Below are 22301 nucleotides of genomic sequence, written 5' to 3' on the forward strand. Positions count from 1 at the left end.
ATGTTGGAGATGGGGGTAATAGAAGAGTCCAACAGCGCATGGTGCAGCCCCATCGTTCTGGTGGCAAAGAAGGATGGGACTGTGCGGTTCTGCGTGGACTACCGCAAGGTAAACGACGTGTCACGATTCGATGCCTACCCAATGCCCCGGGTCGACGAACTCCTGGACCGGCTGGGCACTGCACGTTTTTTTACGACACTGGATTTAACTAAGGGCTACTGGCAGATTCCCCTGTCACCAGAGTCCAGAGAGAAAACAGCGTTCTCCACTCCGTATGGTTTGTACCAATTTACCATGCTTCCCTTCGGCTTGATTGGTGCCCCGGCCACGTTCCAGCGCCTCATGGACAGGGTGCTGCGCCCGCACGCCGCATATGCGGCCGCGTACCTGGATGACGTGATTATCCACAGCACCACATGGGCGGAGCATGTGCGGCGGGTGGACGCGGTGCTGGGGTCGCTGAGGCGGGCCGGGCTCACCGCCAACCCGGGGAAGTGTGCAGTTGGACGGAGGGAGGTACGGTATCTGGGGTACCACTTGGGGGGTGGGCAAGTGCGTCCTCAGGTAGACAAGACAGCGGCAATTGCAGCCTGCCCGCGCCCCAAGACAAAAAAAGAGGTGAGGCGGTTTTTGGGGCTGGCGGGTTACTATAGGCGGTTCATCGCCGGCTTTGCGGACCTCACCAGCCCCTTGACCGACCTGACCCGCAAAGGCGCATCAGATCCGGTCCAGTGGTCGGAGCAGTGCCAGCGGGCGTTTGAGAAGGTAAAACAGACTCTCTGTGGGGAGCCGCTCCTCCACACACCTAACTTTTCTCTCCCTTTTGTCCTGCAGACCGACGCATCGGACAGAGGGCTGGGGGCCGTTTTGTACCAGGAGGTGGAGGGGGTCGACCGCCCCGTGGTCTACATCAGCCGGAAACTATCGGAGAGGGAGGCCAGGTACAGCACGGTGGAGAAGGAGTGCCTGGCCATCCGGTGGGCGGTGGACTCCCTGCGCTACTACCTCCTGGGACGCCCATTCACCCTCTGTTCGGACCACGCCCCGCTCCAATGGCTCCACCGCATGAAGGATACTAACGCCCGGATCACTCGGTGGTATCTGGCCATGCAGCCTTTTAACTTCAAGGTGGTCCATAGGCCGGGGACGCAGATGGTCGTAGCGGACTTCCTCTCTCGCCCTCTGGAGGGAGGGGGGGGGGGAGTAAGCTAGGCCGGACGGCTCCCCGGCCTAAGTCGGGCGGTGGGGGTATGTGGTGGTGGGCGTGGTTTTGGCTCGGCTGCAGAGGGAGAGAGAGGGGGAGTGGCTCGGGGAACAGTGCCAGGTGCAAACACTTGACAACCAGCTGGGGTGAATTAACGTGTGTCCTCTCGCCCCTATAATAACAGTGAGGCGGGCAAGCGAGGAGGTGCCACCCCGAGCGAGCGAGCGAGCGGGATACCGGCGAATTGTGTCAGAGCAAGAAATAAAAAGCATTTGAAACCCGCCACCCTGAGGTCCTGTGCCTTGTCTGTAGCCCCCACGCACCCACACCGTACAATAATAATTCCTTTTTTTTTAGGCAAGTCATAATAAGAGCAGCAGTGTCCATCATGAAACTGTCAAACTTCATGGTACCATGCCAGTTTTTTCTTAATATTGCCAGTGAATGGATGGGCTAACAACAACGCCTTAACCATTTCAGTTCAAGTAGGCCCATTGCTAATGTATACTTCTACCTTTTTTTAACGTGAGCAGAGTAGTGAACAGTCAACATACACAGATATAAAAGCTCTGGCATCTTTTACTAAATACGTTTGGTGCAAAAGGATGGCAGAGCTGCAGGAGTTGCTTCTAGTAAACGATGACTGTGCTTCAGTTAATGTTCAAAAATGGATTTTGCACACCCTCAAACTATTGAAATGCTTGACTGTGAATAATTTATCACTGAAGCACAATTTTTTGCATAAGGGAAAATAATCTGAGGAATTCTGCAATATATGCCACTTAAAAAATATTTGTAGCTGAGAAAAAACTGGAGCGTATTCTATAAGTTTCTAGCTGTGTCTCTCACACTCTTTTGAAGTTTTGTTTGAACATGAAAAAGACTTCACTGTTTTCTGGGTCTGGGGGGCGGCTGGGAAAGGGTTCCGATTGGGGTTAGCTGACTCAGCAGGTCCAGGCTGGAGCAGGGACTCTGGGCCACGCAGCAGGCACCTTCAGGGTTCCCCCGCTCCTCAATGGGGCTGGCAATGCTACCAGCGACGCTAAAGCTTGCGCTTCTGCCCTGGACCAGGCCCTGGATCTTCTGCCTCTCCTGGGCCTTCTTGGCTCTATTTGCTATGTAGTGATAATCAAAAGCTTTTTTCTTAGTGCTGAGTTAGAAAATTGTTGCCCTGTTATGCTGAAGATTTCAAAGTCAGAGACCAAGCAGGATGTACCTAGCAAGGCCGAGACAGTCTGACAAGATAGGGGTTCCTGTCTGGACTTGATTTAAGAGTTGGGACCCGCACGGACAAACAGAAGTTTCTCTGTGTGTATTGATAAGGGGATCGGTTTCTGTCCTGACTGAGGAAGCAAGGTCAGCGGGTCAACCAGCAGATGTGCTAGATTAGGGGGTTTGAAATTCACACCACACGATCCAACATCCCAACTCTGTTCATGTTAGGCTAGGTGTTCTGGACATTGAATGTGACCGGATCTTTAGATGCAGGGGGAGGAAGATCCTCCCCTACGCCAGCTTAGGGCCAATAGGAATCTTTTCTTTGTCTTTCGTTTATAAAACATGATGTTCTTGCTGATGTTAGTTAGTGTGTTCTTCCGGCCTGCTGACGCGGAGGGCATTGTAGGAGAGCAGCGCAGAGCGACGGCACGTGGCCCAGTGAGGATCGCACGAGCTGCCAGATGTGGGCAGGCTGGTGAAGCTCTTCCTGGCCAGATTCGGTAGAGACGGGTCGAGCTGTCCAGCTTGCACCACAGGCGGTCGTTCATGGTGGCGTCGGTGCAGGCCTCTGGCACGGCTGACTGGTCCTGCCCAGTGGAGGCTACAGCCCCATGAACACGGCCCTCACTTTTTGCTCTCCTTATTGATACATATGATGCCTGATTGTTAAACAAAGCTCTCCTGACCTGCGCCGTCACGGTTGCAGAAGGAGGTTCCAGTCTGCGGTCAGACTTTACTGCGGTCAGAGTATCTTTGCTTCTTTGGTTTGGTGTGTGCTCCATGAATGGCTCAGTACTTTGGTTAGTCTGGAGGTCTCGCCCACACTGTGCTGGTGCAGTTTTGTCAGCAGGGTTTGTCGTAGGGAGAGAAGCAGTTCTGGAAAGGGCCAACAGGTTCCTTGGATCTCCGCTAACCGGATCGGACTGTGTGTCACACCATTAGAAGCCACTGCAAATGGGGAGTCTGCATTTATTGCTGTGCATGGCTGCCTTCTGGAGTGGAGACTGAACGGCTGACACGAGGGTATCTGGTGGCTTCAGCGTTCAGTGGAAGTGGAGCTGGCTTCCGCACCATGGAAAACTCTGTGGAAATAAAGATGACAATGAAAAAGGCTTACTTACTTTATGGTCTCTAAAAGACAACTGTAGTTCTTAAAAAATGGGCCGCCCTGATCCAATGTGTTGACTCACTTTCCGTTTGTATACAGCCCTTTTTTATTGGTGGAAGTGGCTTTTTTGTATTAGGCATGATAAAAATGTATGCGCAAGACTGCTACTTGAAATCATATCAATGAAAGGGCGTAACAACGCATTCTTTTGGGTGGGGGTGGGGGGTCGTGTGTCCCCCCCCAATATTGAGAAAATACCAAGCTGTTCCCATCCAATATACAGCAGAAAATATGTGAAATATATGTTCTCCTTTCATGAACCCTGTCAATGAATTGGTCTCACCGCTGACGGCGCTCACTGAGCAACAAACTGGACCAACTTCAGCTGCTGGTGAGGAGAGACAGAGACTCCATCCACAGAGAGGTGTCTGCTCAGAGCGGACTGCGACACGGAGCTCTCCAGCAACATCTCTACTCCAACATCAGCTGGTGCAACGACGTAACAGTGATCCTACAACAACTTCTCCTGATGTGGAATCCTTCATCATTAACTGTAAACCCTTTTACTCCCCCGTGAGTTCACTTCATTCATCCTGGTCGGTTTTTACATGCCGCCGGCGGGCAACGTGCACGAGGCACAACGGACACTCGCAGACCAGATACGGCGTGTGGAGCGGACCAACCCGGACTCCTTGGTTATTGTCCTTGGGGACTTTAACAAAGGGAACGTCAGCTATGAACTTCCTAAGTACGAACAGTTTATGAAATGCCCAACCAGAGAGGAGAACACGCTGGATCACTGTTACACCACATCTGCCCACACCAGCCCAATACCCTCTTTAAAAAAAAAATTATGGAGAAGGGTATTAAGGGCGATTGAATGGCATCACTTCCTTCATCCTCCAGGTACTGCCTGCATACTCTTGCCACATGAAGCCAGCATTGTTGTGCATCAGGAGGAACCTGGGACCTACTGCGACAGCGTTGGGTCTGACCACAGGTTCAAGGATTATATCCTGATAGCTAAGGGCAGGCATACTTCCGTTCTCTGGACTGTAGAGGTCAGTCCGTCTTCTATGGATACGTCCCCCCAGACAGTCACTGACCCACCACCAAACCTGTAACGCTGAACCATGTTGCGGGCAGTGCTCAACCGGTTTACTCCTTGCACAAAGCAGCAGATATCTGTCTTGCTGATTGGTAGAGGACCTTATACAGCTCTTGTAACCTGAAATCTTCTCCATGAAATCTTCTCCATGAAATCTTCTCCATGTTCAGTGCTTGGAGATACATCAAGACTCCTTGCAACAGCCCGGGTGGAAGGTCCATCCTGGAGGAGGATATCTCTAGCTAAAGCCAACACTAGTGGAAAACCAGTCAAGGAGATCCAGAGGGAGAAACTGGAATTGGCCTCCAAATTCAAAACCAGTCTTGTTTTGGGGGTTGTCTCATTGTTGCCCCTTTAGTGCACATGTTTACTCCATCAACACAAATTAGGGTAGACCTGATTACCAACCCAGACGGTTCACTGTGATGGATATTTACAGCTAAAATGGGTTTACTTGACAAATTGACTTATTTAGCTTTCAGTCTTCTTTTTAATGATTTCATGGGTGTTCAGAGAGTACAATGGTTTATTGATTATAGTAAGACATATGTTGTAATACACAACACATTGTAATACACAAAGTGATGGATTCTGTGAGGGTCCCCTTCTAGACCCGCACCTCTATGTGATAAGATGAGGAATCACTATAGCGTTAATCCAAGTCACCTCATTTTTAAGAAAAAATGTGGAAAAACACCCTACAGGTGTGACATATTTAGAGAAGCAGGCTGGTGAGACAGAGACTGACTGATGAAGTGAAGGAAGCACGGGGTGTATTAAAAAGGTTGCATGCATTCAGCAGTTTACCTGGCTCTGGTCATCCCCTCAATTCTGCACTAATAACAGAGAGCGTGCAAAAGGGACAGAGAGGAAAAAAGGAGTTTAGCAAAACTGGAGAGAAGAGGGAGAGTGGAGGCAAGGAAACAGCTCACAGACAGAGATAGCCTCTTAACAAGAGGATCACAGATCAAACTTCCAAATCTACATGAGGAGAAATAACATTTGTTTTATAAACACGGGGTAACGATGCTCAGATTATTCATATAATTCACCAACGTGCACAGGATCTGCCGAAAGTGAGTAACAGATGTCAGCATTCATCACATGAGGCCAGAAAAATACAATTTGTATGCCAAAAGACACTTGTTTTTCCCCCGATTGCTTTTTCTCTAGTGGTAAAAACACTGTTGGCCATCACATGATGATGAAGAGAGGCTAAAGGGGGGTGGGCAAGAAATGGACTCCTGTTAAAATATGTCATAAGAGGGTTGAGGTGTGAAACCCAATAAAGAGTTTACACAGAAGCTTTCTAACCAGCATGCTGAGCATAGCTTGGTTAACATGACAAAGAATCAGACTGTACTCATCCTTTTGTTAACCATCAGATTACAATTTGCCTTTGTAACTCTGTTGCTCAAATAGAATGGGTTAAAGAAGGAGCAGGCAAAGAAGGAACTACATCTACTCATTTAAGGTTAAAAACTTACCACTTCTCTCATCTGTGAAGCATGGGGGTACATTAACAATATTTCAAGGCATTGAGTAAAACAATCGGAAAACCATTTGAGTGAATTGATTGAAATAGGAGTCAGTGATGAGGTTGAGGTATTAATACTATTATTATTACATATTCTTCCTGGAACTATCAGGGACACGTGGGATGACTAACAGGCACACAGCAGGATCATTCTGACAGCACTGTCCGGCATGTTTGGAGGCTACATGGAGCTCTACTCTACAGGACACTCAGCAACTACAGGGTGTAATGCTAATGCTGCCTCACATAGATCTTACCAGCGAAGAACATTGGGGACTTATGGCGCAACTCTTCCATTTTCTGAGAAAACAGGGCGTTCATCTCGCGCTGCAGGGTGCCAACAGCCCTCTTGCGGCAGTCAGGGACAGAACGTGGAGGCAGCATTGGGGGCGACTCCAAGCTGCTCAGACTGGCAAAGCTTTCAAAGCTGCTGCTGTCACTGAGCGAGAGACCTTCCTTCCCATTATCGCTCAGAAACGGGCCCACCGGTGGGCCACAGACAGGGCTGTTGTTGGGCGGGGGCGCCTGTTGCAATCGGAGGCTGGTCCCGCACTCTGGGCTGAGGTTCTGCGTAGGTGTTACTGTACATCTTCGGGGAAGGCTGCAGGATCGGACGCTACTCTGGGACACAACAGGCCGATGTCTTATGTGCTGAGCTCCCAGAGTTTGCCTGGCTTTGGTTCTAGGGAAGGGGATTGGTCGGCTGAGAGCCTTTGGCGAGTTCGGAAGCTGGGCGTGTGGGCATAACTTGTGAAGGACAGCTGATGGCTGGGATTCTGTCTGGGTAGTGGGCGTTTGGGAGTTGGCCACAGGCTCTGGCTGAACTGGTCTCTTGGGCGAGACGGGGTGGTTACTCTCATGTCTTTCCCCATCTACCATTTTGTACTTGCATCCCTGACTCTCCTTAACTGAACCCTTTCTTTCAGTCTCTGGACTCTCCTTGGAGCCAATCACAAACGTTATGCAGTTGGAGGTCATCCCTACTCTGCCTGAGCTGTTAAGTGCAACGCGGGCAAACACCCCTGGCTTCATGTCCAGTGGGTCATGTATACGGAGTCGACTGACTCGTTTCAGTGGCTCAGCTAGAAGAGGGCTCTTACCTTTACCCTCCTCAGGGTGAATAGCCCCATTGGTGTCAGGACGTTCCCAGGGGCCCTTGGCTTGGTGGGATGCCAGGGATTCCCTGTTAAGGTTTTGTGGAGGGGTGGACTGGTGAGAGGCAGCAGCGGAGACCTTGTCCCTGTCCTCAGTCTCTCGTTCTTCACTGGCACCCTCTGAGCTGTAGTCCTTGGTGTCGTTGGCGATCTCTGGGAAGCCCTTCTTGATTTTGGGCTGGCCTTTGGTGGGTGCACTAGCGGTGCGGCGCAGGAGATGGGCACCAAACGGGTGCTTACGGCTGTGCTGCACAGCAGCATGGCTGTCGAGGGAAGCCTGCTTTGGGTTTCTGTGAAACAGCCCTTTTATGCCGGTGGCTGCTCTGGCCTGACAAAAACACAACAAAACATCACTGTCAAACACAAAGTGAAGCTTAACAAACCAAAATGAAGAAGTCAGTGAGGTCATACAAAATGAGGTTGCCATAATGCAGTCGCAATGGTCCGCACTGTATTATTGCAGTACTACATGAGCATGCACAGAAACGATCATCCAGCTGTAATCCTTTGAATTCCACAGTAACTTTCTAGCATCTATATAATGGTATAAAGCATCTGTAGCCGCAGGCGTACATGAACGTTGAGTGTTTGAAGCCCAACCTAAATATGGATTGCTCCCAGTGGTAGAACCACAATGGTTCTACTATTTTAGTTATGCTTTCAAAGTATTTTTGCGTTTTTCTTCAAACACAAATATGAATAACAAAAATACAATAATCACATAGACTTTGACATGAGTAGGAAGGATATGCAGCTGCCTGTGAGTTTTTCTGAGGACTACCTAAATCAAGAGTTGACTTGATGCATGGATGTTTGCGCTGCCTCTGAGTGCTACCTGGTATTGGTCAAATGTCAAACACTGGGGCAGAAGTGTTGGCAATGATGATGGCGATGACACAATGACAACAGTGGTTGTGACAACACTGCAACATGTTACTGCACAATTATTCCCCAAGTTATGTAAAACCAAATGCAGCTTCAGTGGGACACTAAAAGCCTTTTCATTATGAAAAGCATCAAACAATGTGAAAGAAGTAGATCCAAACGGGCCAACTGTTGACTACTGTAGCTAAATGCTGACTGAACAGCAAGACAAAAAGACAAGTCTTTCTGGGACAAAGAGGGAAATTGTGGCTGAACTGAACATGAAAATGACTACCAGAAGTGCTGCTCCCTAGGGGCCTCCGGACTGCATAATCTATCCACTTCAAACCGGAAATGGAAGTCTCCTCTTACTGATAGAAATCCAGCCTGGTTTATCTTAAGTCAAAAACAGGAGCATGGTGTTCCAACAAGCTCAAACATGTTCAGACCCATCTTTACAGCAATCTATCAAAAGGCTGAGATGTTAGTCCATGATTCTGGATTCATGCGTTTAGCCGACAGACATGTCTCTGCATGTAGCCACAATTCTTGATATCAAATGGAGGAGCAAATACCAGTCAACTGTTACTACAGCCCCAGCTGTAGTGGATGCTACTACTGCCATGCAAATCCACACTCTGACAATGAACCAATGCAAAGAGAAAAACAGACACAACATCTTTAAAAAGGGGTATCAATAAGACTGTTCTAAATGTCATCAAGGGTCCTGCATAGAATGGAACACTCCTGCAGTGCAGCACACTGAAAAACAACTCCTGGAGTTAGGAGCCCCAGGGAGTCACAAAGAGGCCCAGCAGCCTGGCAGACGTCCAGCCTCACACCCCTCTCTCCTCCAATCAGCCCTCACCGTGGGGCTCTACTCGATGCAGGCGGGTCAAGCCTTCATAACTGATGTGAGGCATGAGTTGGCCTTATACTTGTTAATGCTCGCAGACACCTAACGAAAGGGGGCTTGTGTTTGTGGGGGGGGGGGTCGTGTGGCTCATGCAGGATGCCGACTGGGTCGCACTACACCTGGGTTTTGAGCGGCAGCTTCAGGGCTCCTAAAAATGTCCTGCTTCTAAATGAAGCTTTTGGATATAGAGGGGTCCACTGAAATCACAAACAGTCACAGGAAGAGAGCGGAAATCAGAAGGGAGAGGATGAGGGAGAAAAGGAAAGGGGCAGGGGGGTCAGATAGAAATCCTAAATGGAGGCAAGTTCAAAGAAAGGACAATGAACAACAGAGCGGACATTTACAATGTGGTTGAGACTGGAGGGCCAAAGGGAAGCAACACATCACTCAGTTACTGTTCCAGTCCGAACGGCTTTGTGTACCAAGACTTGTTGCAAATTGTTGTTTAAAATGTTTAGACTACACATTTTTGTTTTCTGCTAGCTTCCTCTGTAGTACCTACCTTACCAGTGATGTCATTCACAGCAATGTGAACAAAGATGGACGCCTTCTCCATACCTTCCAAGTACACATGGCGATAACCTGAACACACACACACACACACACATCAGTGGGACAAGGGAAGGGCTGGAGATAAATGTATGGAAGGATCTAGAATCGATTGCTCTTCCTTATTGTTAGGGTCCTCGCTACGACTAGTCATAGAGGAACCTATTGTATTTCAAGGAATTATTAGGGTCCTCGCTACGACTAGTCGTAGAGGAACCTATTGTATTTCAACTGAAAGTCGGCCGAAGCCCTATTGAAATTGCAAGAATTAGGGCCTGAGCCGAGCTGAGTTGTTATTATTTCACCACTTCAATCGCACTTTATCAATCGGGCCTTTATCATGTTCAAAAACTCTTGAATTTTTACATGCGCTTCAGAAGTGCGAAAAATTTAGATATTTTTCGGGTCGCGCCACTAGGGGATGAAAAAAAGTGCTCTAGCTTTTACCGATTTACTTGATCCTTTGCACACAGGCGCTCTTGGATGTGCTGTACAAAAAAGTCAATTATGGTATGCAAATGTTTCCGCCATTTAGAATTTTATGAAAAACACGTTTTTGCTAACTCCTCCCAGACTCTTGATCAAAATGATCATGGGCTCAATGCCATCAAAAGTTATTGAAAGGATGTTGATATCTCATTTTTCATCAAAGTTATGGACCAATGACATTTGTAAGGGGTGAGGCCTAGAAAGGAAAGACCTATAACTTCAAAAGTATAAGGCCAGTTCTCACCAAATCTATAGGACATGTTCACATTGAGTCTTAGAACATCCCCAATTTTTGCAGGAATATTTTAACATTAGGGTGCGCTATAGTGATTCTCTGTATTTTTTGCACTTTTCTTCATTTTTTGCATTTACAAACGAACAAACGCCTCAGAGAGTTTAAATCCGATCCATATCAAAATCAGGCAAGTTGATCCTGACAACCGTGGGGTCAAAAGTTATTAAAATCAAGAGTTTTCATAAAACTACCTGGGCGTCATCTTGCGTCCAGTTTGGACGATTTTCTTCAAAATGTAAAATGTTATAACTCCAAGGAACATTGATATTTCCGGCTAGAAATGTATAATCATGATGCTTGTGTAGGCCCTACAATATTAAGTATTGCCATGCAGTGTTTTTCGAAAAAGTATAGCGCTATCTACATTTAGATGTCCATCTCCTAGCCCTTTAATCCAATCCACTTCAAATCTGGGAATATAAGCCGTAAGACTGTGATGATAGGTCACAGTGAATATTGGGAGTTTTTGACCAACTTTGTTGCCGTGACACCATCTTCGCATGAAAGTTCAAGCACATCTTCTGAGCCTTGGCAAACTCCAAAACTCTTGAAACGCTCTGTGAGTGCCCTACCTTTACAGACCTGATGTGGAGTTTTGGATCAAAAGTGAAAAATTGCCTCCATAGCGCCCCCTGGAAGTTTTCGATAAAGCAGCCCCGGCATGTTTGACCTACAAGTATGGTGATTTTTTAACAAATGTATTACATAGTCTGGGGACTATGCTCTAAAACAAACAGGAAGCCAGTTATATATTTTTTAGTGTGAATATTCCCTGTATTTTTTGCAAAGAGGCTAAAACCCTTTATGAGTGACGTTTTGATTCTAAAATTGCAGTGGACTTTGCTCCAAGTCTGCCATGTGGGGAACCCGGGATTAAGTCCCGTCAGGATCATAGCATTTTTTTTCTTCTCTTTTTATCCGCGTGTCCGGCTGATATAACAAAGGGATTCAGTTTACTCTCCTTGGTGAGGTTATTGACTTAAATTTGTACACTTTAGAGGTTCACCAATATCTTACCAAGGCTCTTATGGTTTTATTCATAGTTTATACAGAAATGGATCAACAAGCAGGAAGTCTGCCCCGTAGGGCCGACCTTCCCATTGCAGAGACCGCTCGGTAATTGACTACGAAAACTCTTAGACTTAATATTATATAAACCTAAAGAAATAAACATTAACATTTAATATATGAATAGCTAAATGACTGCAAAAAATAGTCCCCACAGATCACACTCTGTCATGACAGAATGGAGATAAACTAACCTATATTATAGTCGTTTTGATTGCACAATGACAAGCGATGGCTGAGTGGTTATCTCCAAGCACTGAATGCTGTAGATCAGTGGTTTGAATCCTGCAGAGGCACAGATTTTTTTCTTCTCTTTTTAACCAATTGTACAGCTGATATAAGAAAAAGTTACTTTTGAGATACTAAATATGCTATATATATATATACATATATACATATATATATATATATATATATATACATATATATATATATATATACACACACACACACACACACACAATACAGACGTAGTCACTTCTTATGATTTTAATGCTTCCACATTTAAATTTTGCTTGGTATTTCATCCTGGTTATCACCAAATCACACCATGCTGATGTGTACTCTCTGCCTGAAGTGGAATGGTTATGACTGTATTGATTGGTTCCTTTTAAATCTACCCTGAAAATGCCAAAATGTAGTCTGGTGATAGATAATGAAGGAAATTGGCTCATGTATGGTATTCTGAGAGGCTTTAATTTTTAATGGCACATTAGACGCTCCTGGTTATATGTTGACATAAAAGGCCAAAGACCATGATAATGTCAACGATAAAGTTTGCAAAACGGCATGCCTGGCGTTTCACTACACGTTTAACGACCACTGACTTGCGAACGCTTCGTCTGACGGCCGCAGGGTTCCACGGTCGCATTTGTAACCGTCCCGCCAGTGCCCCGAAGTGCAAGGAGTAGCGAGGACCCGTCCAACGCTGCTCGTTTGCAGTTGAATTTTTTGCGGTTGAATTATTTGCGGAGGTTGTCCCTCAGCTATTGGTATGCATTCATCAGAGGTGTCAAGTAACAAAGTACAAATTCTTTGTTACTTTACTTTCGGGTATCTATACTTTACTAGAGTATAGTAACTACTACGAAGAGTTTCTCCTTAATGAACATTTTTTACCTTTACAGTACTTTTAATTTTTTACTTTTAGTTTTGAAACCATTACTTTTACTTAATAAAGAGCTTGAGATGATAGTATGATGAAAAGTATTTTTAAGCCCTAGTATCTATACTTTTACTTTTACTGGTGCGCTGGCCGATGGGGTCATGGTCCCACACGAGAAAGCGCACCAGGGCGAGCTCCGGCATGTGGACGGTGAACACCAGAGTCTCCTCCCACATCGGGTTTAACCCTAGTGATAAGACAGAGCCAGCCCATCAATTATGCACGTCTCCTGCTGCTGAGCTCATCAATTACAGAGGCACTAATTCAGTCTAATTCACACGGATTGTGACGAGTACAAAAACACATCCCAACCACAGTTCCATAAATAGCTGTGTGTTGAGCCCTGATCAAGGCCAAAGTCTGTTATGGGACCCCTGGAAAAGTGTCCTGGTCCTCAGCACAGAAATGTCTCCGTGGTCTGGCATGGGAAAAGCAACTCTACACCCATGAACATGGAAGGAAATGATGCATTAGGGCGCATTTCTAACTTGATGACAGGGTAGCTGAAGTTTATGAGTGATTCAACTCACCATTATCATCCACCACTCTGGTCTGCTCCTTGCAGCAGTCCACTGGGAGGCCGATGACCTCCACTTCCACGAAGGGATCTGACACAGGGATCTGACACAAAGCATCAAGATATTGCTTGATAGGAGACAATAGAATACATCTTTACTGTGTGTGTGTGTGTGTCCTACTTCTCCTCTATTTCCCAGCATAGAGTCTTTGGGTTTGGGCAGCTGCTGTCCACTGATAATCTTCAGCACCAGTTGCTTCTTCATCTGGCCTGGCAGAGGGTCCTCCTGGTTGGGGTTGAAGGCACCTACAGTGACAACAGAGATTTGAAAATGTATTCTTTGCATAGAACGGTAGGGGAAACACTGCTGTAGCATCTGTTCCCACTGGGTTCTTGGGATCTTTTAGCAAGTGCAAACTGAATACCTAGAAGCAATATGTTGGGATAAAAATCCATAACATTGATAACGATAAATTAACAACAGCATCAACTTGACACAAGTTCAATATATTAATAGAAGATGAAGTGAATGAAAGGGCATGTCTCATGCTGACCATCACACATGGAGGCCGGTTTAAGGACGTAGCCACAGTTGCTGTAGAACTTGGCCCGGTTGAGCTGGAGGACCCGGCCCTCTGACTGGTAGTTGAGTGCGACTGAAATCAAAGGCAGTTCCTCTCATTAATGTTGGCCGCCTTACGAGGACTTTGAGGCCACAGTGCGTGGTGACGGGTGGAGCTGGTACCGAGCTGGCAGCCGGCGCTCCAGAAGGGCTGGGGGTTAAAGTTGGACGAGTCCACGCGGTAGGAGGATGGGTAAATGCGGGAGAGCTGCCGCTGGTTGAACTGGATGAAGGTTTCCGCCTTCTGCTGCATCACCTGGTGGGCTTTGGTCTCGCTGAGCCTCGCTGAACCTGCCAGCTGCAGCTGGCTGCCGGGGGCGACACAAAGACAGAGGCGCACACTGACATTCTGCTGTCCATACCCACTTTTGACATGTTCCACAGACTGTTAAATCCCAGTGAAACAGGATTGGATTGGAGCAGTGAACAATAGGGAGAGGGATTTCTCCCTCTCCCTAAAGCTAGTTATCACAAACAATATAAGCAGGGAAGTGATCTGAAGGGGGAAAAGGTGCCTTTTCATTTCATCCACACTTTGATTGAAAAGATTAGCATTAGCATCAGCAGAGCCGTTTAGAAACACAGCCCCCACCCCTCAGTCAGCATTAGGGGGGCAGAAACGCTCACCTTGTGCTTCAATGTCATAGAGACCCACAGAACATGTTTACTTGACAAGATCAGACAGCGCTCTGGATAACTTCATGGTCTTCTTCTTCCTGAAGGGTCAACAAAGGGAAAAAGGTTACACAACGCATGTGTGGTGGCGGGCGTGGTTTCAGCTCGGCTGCAGGGGGGAGAGAGGGGGAGTGGCTCAGGGAACAGTGCCAGGTGAAAACAATAACGACCAGCTGGAGATGATTGTGTGTGCATGTGCTCTCCCCTACTTAAACAGTAAGGCGGAGGCGAGCGAGGAGAGAGGGTTGCCGAGTGAGCCAGACGCCGGCGCAGTGCTGAATGTAAATAAAACTCTTTTGTAAACACGACCCAGGCATCGAGTCCCTTTTATCCGGAGCCCGACGGACCCAACACCGTACAGCATGAAATCAATATAACCCGTAAATCATGAGCAGGTCAACATCTGTCCATCGTACTCCTATGATCTGATAAAGACGTGTCATGATTTACAGACGTATGTGTCATGTCCAGGAAATTGTGTTAGCGAAGCTGTCTTGTGTCTGTCTCGTGAGTTTGTTTTATTTTGAAAATTAACCCTCTTGTGTCAGGCAACTTGCCCCTTCCTCCTGTGTCTCTGATTGTCTGCCCTGCCCCTGATTATTTCCACCTGTGTCCCCACCTTGTGTGTGTATATATTGCCTGAGTCTCCCTTTGTCCTGTGCCAGTTCGTCTTGTCCCATGTCATGGAACCATCGTGCCGTCAGCTAGTGCTTATGTTATGGATTTGTTTTTGTTCTTCGATTTTGTGTAAGTTTTTCCTCTCCCACGAGTGATTTTCATTTCATCGGCTCTTGCCACGTTTTTGTTAATAAACTTCGATTCTTTTGGCGAGCCTTGTCGTATGAGTTGTGCGTTTGGGTTCAGGACCATTGTCCGGTCGTGACAGTGTGTGCGCTGCATACTTGCTGTGGTGCAATGGGGCCCGGGAGGCGCTACTTGTATTCTCCTGGTCCGTATCTGTGTCTTCAAAGCTCAACGTCTTCTTCAGCTTGCTTGTCTTCTTCTGCAGAGGATGGAGTTATTAAAGCGCCAGTGGTTACAGACTGATGGAGAGATGATGAAGAGCCTTCCCAAGATGAAGGTGCATTTCTGGATGATTTGTTCCATTTAAAATGCTGATGTTTTGATGCACATCCTGAAGTTATGAGGGTGTTGACAAAGAAAAAAGGTAATGCGTGGAGGTGTGGTCTGCATGCTAAACACATGCAGACCATGACACGCACAGAGCTTAAAAAAGGGAAAATCCGAAACAAAAATCGACCGACTGGTGGTTAGAGGTGATGAAACATGTGATGACTGTAGTTAGCTATTAGAATGAGTAACACCTGTTCAACTGCTCATCAACATGTGGTGGAAATTTGTGGATTGAAGCCTTGTGAGAAATCAAAAGTATCTTGAACTCGCTTTATGATTTAAGTATTTATTACTAACTAGAATATAGAAAAATGATAAAGAATACAGAAATCATCAACACAAGCCGTGAGTACAAACAGAAGTCAAATGACTACAATTCAGCTGAAAAGGGAAAGATTGTTCCCTCTCCCTCAGAGGAGCAGGAAGGATCTGACAAAGGGGAGAGGGGAACAGAGTTTTTATACCTTTCTGGAAGAGGACCCCTGCCATTCTTTGTTTTTCCTGTGCCGATGTGAGGATTTCGGGACAGAGGATGTTACATGTGTACAGATTGTAAAACCCTCTGAGGCAAATTTGGAATTTTGGGCTGTACAAAATAAATATGTATATATATATATACACTCACCGGCCACTTTATTAGGTACACCATGCTAGTAACGGGTTGGACCCCCTTTTGCCTTCAGAACTGCCTCAATTCTTCGTGGCATAGATTCAACAAGGTGCTGGAAGCATTCCTCAGGGAGTTTGGTCCATATTGACATAAAAGGTCGGTCAATCTCAAATCTTTCGATTCTCCAGCACAGCTTGCTTGATCAATCAGCATTGATCAAACTGACGAGTCGCCACAAAAAAGATTGTTTTTCTCGGACGTGGTGGTGCTGACGTTCGCTACTCTTGTGCAGAATTTCTTACAAGCCCAAAACCTTTGAAATAATAAAATCACAAAACTTATGAATCGTTGGCAATCTCAGTCAGAGGGGAGCTTCTCACCCCAGGTGAAATACTGTGTTCCTTTGAGGTTAAGTGCAGCCCTTCACTCTGTTCCATTTTTAACAATTATACGTGGAGTACGCTTTGATAAAATACATGAGACTGAAGAACAAGCACAGAAAACATGCGTTGCTCCGCCTTCATTCTACTTGAGACAGAATCTAAAAATAGGTTTTTCTCTGCATCCTCCAGACTGTGTGCATGTGGATGAGATTATCACCTTCTACTCTAGCTGGGGGGGTGCTTCTCACAGGTGTCAAAAGGATTTTACAGGCATATAAAGTCCTATGCTATGGACTCCCCCATGACAGATGAGAGATAACAGCTCCAGGCTAATGTCTCCTCAGACAGTCCCTTCCAGCACAGAGCAGGTTCATCATCGCGTCGTCTGGCAGCTTCAACATTGACCTTTTCACGTTTCAAAAAAGAGCAAACGAAGCGGCAGAATGTGTAAATTGCTGCACATTCCAGCCCAGCCCCTCCCTCGTGAATTACTTTCTGTAGGCATGACTCCCCCTGGCTCCATCTGATGGTCGAATCTAAAATCCTTCACTGATCTGACCAATCCCTGATCCCACTTTTGGCTTAAAGCTTCATGTAAACATAGCATGCATAATAATCATCATCATCATCATCATCATCATCATCATCTAGTAGCAAGTACACTTTAATAACAACACATCTTAAAATGATCACATCTTATCCATTATGTTTAACTCTGTTCATATGGTCCAAAATCTAGATATCCGCGTCGCAGGGCTGTCGTACATCCTTTTGCTCATACACATCCTGACAGGGAGAAACAATCCGAAATGTTGATAGAAATCCATCAAGGAAGGTTTAATCGTCCTTGCCCTAGGTTTTAACATTACATTATGGCCGGATGGCAAGTGTTCAGTAATTCAATGAATATATTTATTGTGTTTGATTCACATTGCAATTATTAATCCAACATGCTAATATAATTAATATAAATTCTATCACCAAACATTATCACGTGTATTATCATTTTTACCACTATGTGTGCTCTTCTGCTTATGTGCACTGTGAGACCGGGGGGAGGAAAAGAACAGGTAAATGATCCTCTTCTTTGATCTCGTACCTGCGTCCTCCTACGACAAGGACTCTTAGATCTTGAAAACAAGCATCAGATCCCTCAGAACACTAGTTCTTAATTTAATCTACCTGCTCAGTAGCTCTGCAGCATGGGAACTGGGTTCGCTGCGAGCTTCAGAGTTCATCCCATCGTGTTGGCTTTAGTTGTTCATGCATTGATGGGGAAACTATCCGGGTTAGTTTAAAAGAGAAATGGATGTTGCAGACGGCACTAAACCTTTATATACTGCTACATCGTCTCAATGGCTCTCCACAAACATTTCCCCTTCTGTATTGATCAAATCAAAAGGTGAAAAACTAGGTGGGAACGCAATAAATTGCCACAACTTGTAAGAACCTAATCAAAAAACACCAACAATGGGGTACCGAGCAGCCTGCTGGAGAGAGAGCTGGCTTCAGGGAGTTATTCAAGATCCCCAGGGAGCCACGGATGGTGAACCTGGGGGACCTGGACCTGATATCCGCTGACAGATTCTGATATAGCAAGTGAAATAGCCATCACAACGAGGTGGCTGAAAAGCCAGAGACAGTGGCTGGACATTGTACAGGATATACTCGTTCTTGACAAAGGCGTACTTTTTGATGGTCTCGATGACGTCATTGAAGAGGATCTTTGAGGTGAGGGTGTATCCGTGGTGGACAATGGGCTCACCATCCTGACCGTCCCAACAGTCCACTGTGGACAAGGAAGAGACTGTTGGTACTGTATGCATGCGTATTATACAAATGGGATGGCAGTGGGATGTACACATCAAAGAGCAAATAGATGTTCAGTCACTATTATTCTAACTGCCTTATGTGAGAGCATGATGGATGCTTCAGGGGAAAGGGTTCACTGTACAACTCAAGGTATTTCAAGTCAAAAAGATCTCGCAGCAAACCCTAACCCTAAAACCGGATTCAACTGTCAAAATGAGTAACTCATGTTAAATACTGGCACTTGAATGACGTGAATGCATTGAATAAGGTCCTAGCTCGCAGCTTGAACCAAACTTTCGCTTCTCTTATCTCATCCATCATCCTTTCTATATGAGATCACTTTGTTTTATGTATGGAGTTTCTTGCCTCTGTGCTTCACAAAACAATACACAACAGGACCTTTTTTACCAAGTTAAACAAAAGGATTTGGAACTGATGTAAAATGTCACTGATGCAGAAACAGGTTGGAGGCTTTAAACTGTGCTTGGGAACTACCAAGTAATGTTGCACTGTGTACCGGTACTAGAAAGGTACCGCGGTACCCTTACGTTGAAAACGGTACGATTTCGAATATTTTTAGTACCGGTACTTCATTAAAAAGGCAGCAACCAGAGCGCTCCCTGTCCGGCTGCCTGCACGCATTGACTGGGTGGGCAGGGCTACCAGCTCACATGCAACAGGCAGCCGTCACTCACAGCGAGTTATCTCAAGCGAGCTGTTGCCAGAAGTGAGATCTAGAAATACTTTGGGTACGAAGTATTTCTTATTTTACGCATTTCTTTGGTCTCAAAAATAAGAAATGTCCGTGTAAAAGACAACGTCTGCTTTGTCTTGTGTTGCACTTGCTGATGTTTGACAATCCGCGCTGGTTCATCTCCAACCTCGCCGACGGTAAATGGCGCATTTGTGACACTATTCGCGTCACGTAGCGTTCCCCGCCCGTCGGCCGTAGCGTTCAAAAAAGCCGACGAGGGAGCGCTTAATACCAGCATCAATGTCCAAGCATGTTATAACCAGCTTGCTAACATCGCTAACAAGATGTCTTGCTAGCGGCTAAACGTAGTAAAACCTGTTGAAATCCGCTTACTTTTTTTATGACAAACCAGCAAGTCAACGTGACACAAACAGCGTCATAGATGCGCCATTTACCGTCGGCGAGGTTGGAGATGAACCAGCGTGGACTGTTTTTTAAGCCTGGAACACACCAAGCCGACGCTTGGTAGTTTTTCTTCCACCTCCTTTCTTCCCTACTCTAACTATGTAGTCATATAGTCAGATACGGATAATAGGCCTACATAGCCATGTATAATCAATGCTATGATTTTACCATGTCGTTTTCATTAATATCTTGCTGTGGGCTAATACTAATATGAATGGCATTTGTTAAGTGTTCAAAAAGCGGGGCAGGAACAAGCTTGTAAAAAGAGAACCTTACCGATGTTTTATTCATTACTATCATAGATAAATGTTCCAGTATCTTATTTGTGGTATCATACCAAAAGCACTTGATGTGTTTGCTGAGCAGGCAGATTTGTGTGATTTTTACAACCATGTAAATAATTATTAGCAGCCAACTTCTGTTAGTTGAGGTTTAATTACATTTACTGCGAGGGCTGAGGCTGACAACTAGCCTTTTCTCCATTGGACCATTAATTGACTTCTCACAGAGAGTAAACGCTATGACCGGTTGCTACTACGCTGCTAAAGATGGATTAGGGACATCGTGGCTGATCATCCCACAGTGACAAACATAATTGTGCATATTGTGAAAGAAGATGGTGCAGGCGTGGCCAAGAGTACGTCTGTACGCTTTTCCCCTGGTTGCTCTGCTCCCAGGGGTTCTGGAGAGGGTCCGTCAGGATGGCGTCAGCCTACTGCTAGTAGCCCTGTTCTGGCCGGGCCGAGTATGGTTCGCGGACCTTATGTCGCTCCTCGCAGGTCCTCCATTGGAGATTCCCATCAGGGCGGACCTGCTGTCTCAGGCGTCTGGGTCCATCATTCACCCTCGCCCTGAGCTATGGAAACTATGGGCGTGGCCCTTGAGGGGACCCGCCTCTTAGGATCCATTCTCTCGACCGAGGTCGTGGAGACCATCCTCCACTCCAGAGCCCCCGCTACAAGGAAGGCGTATGCCGGTAGATTTTTTAGATGTTTTTTTGCCACTTGGTGTGGGGAACGACAGCTGGACCCAGTTAACTGCCCGGTTGGTTCAGTACTGGAGTTCCTGCAGGAACGTTTCTCCACAAGTTTATCCCCGTCTACTATCAAGGTATAGGTGGCGGCGCTGTCGGCAACTCATGCCCCACTAGATGGGAGTTTTCTGGCGAGACACCCACTGGTATTCCGCTTCCTTCGTGGCACCCTGTCCTCCTCCGTTCCTGACGTCGGACCAGGCGAAGCTCATGAGCAAGTGGGTGGTTGAGGCCATCACACTTGCTTATGGATCGACCGGCCAGCCCGCACCTTTGGCTGTCCGGGACCATTCTACCAGGGGTATGGCGGCTTCTAACGCCCTTTTGTCGGGAAAAGTATCGCTGCACGACGATTGCATGGCGGCAGGCTGGTCCTCTCCCCACACGTTCATCAGTTTTTACCGTCTAGACCTTTACTCTACACCTGGAGCACAGGTGCTCTCGTCTGAGTGTGTGCACTAACTTCACACCACGGTCACTTGCTCATTTGGCGGAGTGGGTATTGGCGTTCCCACAGCGTTTTTACGCAGCTGGAGTTCCCTGAGAGGGAATGAGACGCTGCGTAACGTTGCCATACTCCCGGCTTGTCCGTGGCACTTGATTCGGCCTTTCAGAGATGAATGGTCCTGCCTTTCGGGTCCCTTTATAGCGTCCTGGTCCTGGCGTCGCCCGCCTATGACGTACCAGCTCGCCATTGGTTAAATCTTGCACGTGCTTCATGATGTGGTCACGCAGAGGCGTTCCCTTCAGGGAACTAAGGTTATATTCTTAACCGGAGACGTTATGCTGCATTCACACCAAAAGCCAAGCAAATTTTCACCACGCTTTACTTGCCCGACTAGTTGTAGTTATTTCACTTCCTGCTTCATTCGCGCCTGAAACGGGGCGGGACTTACCTCCGTTACTCGTCTCCGTTAAAGACAGTTAAATCATTTCCGCTATTCACAATGGAAATAAATAAAAACTATTTTTGCTCTTTGTTTGCTGTGCGAAATTCACAATCGTCGGCACTGTAAACGCCGTCGTGTTTGGGTTCATGGCGTCATCCATCACCGCACACAGCTTGAATTTCACCAGCTGACAAAATGAGACATCCCTAGGCCTAATCCCAATCTCTATCCCGGGTGAACTGACCACAAAGTCAGCATTTTATGAACACTTGAGCCAAGATAACTACCCACAAGCCATTGTAATGTTACAATAAATAAGGGGTAATCTGTGAAAGCATGGAGATGTCCATCCATCCATCTTCAAACCACTTATCCTGCACACAGGGTCGCGGAGGGGCTGGAGTCTATCCCAGCCAACTTTGGGCAAGCGACGGGGTACACCGGGGTACTGGATCGGTCGCCAGCCAATCACAGGGCAACACCGAGACAAACAACCACACTCGCATTCAAACAACTAGGGGCAATTTAGAGTTCCCAATCAACCTAATCCCAAGCACATGTCTTTGGACTGTGGGAGGAAGCCGGAGTACCAAAGAGAATCCACATAGACGTGGGGAGAACATGCAGACTCCACACAGAAAGGCCACTGGGTGGAGTCGAACCCAGGACCTTCTTTCTGTGACGCGACAGTACTAACCACCACACCAACCTTTTCCGCCCTATGGAGATTTTTTCCTGATGTTTTAAGTGTAAACCCATTCTTATGATATTCTGACCACACGTGTTATCCG

The 22301-nt window shown here is 46.6% G+C and overlaps 1 pseudogene; it reads right to left on the reverse strand.

Moving 5' to 3' along the window:
* Window positions 1-6152: 6152 nt before the first annotated feature.
* Window positions 6153-18442, reverse strand: LOC134133583 (1-phosphatidylinositol 4,5-bisphosphate phosphodiesterase eta-2-like; annotated as a pseudogene).
* Between the last annotated feature and the right edge of the window lie 3859 nt (window positions 18443-22301).

Source organism: Pungitius pungitius, chromosome 1, assembly GCF_949316345.1.
Source record: "Pungitius pungitius chromosome 1, fPunPun2.1, whole genome shotgun sequence".
Lineage (NCBI taxonomy): Eukaryota > Metazoa > Chordata > Actinopteri > Perciformes > Gasterosteidae > Pungitius > Pungitius pungitius.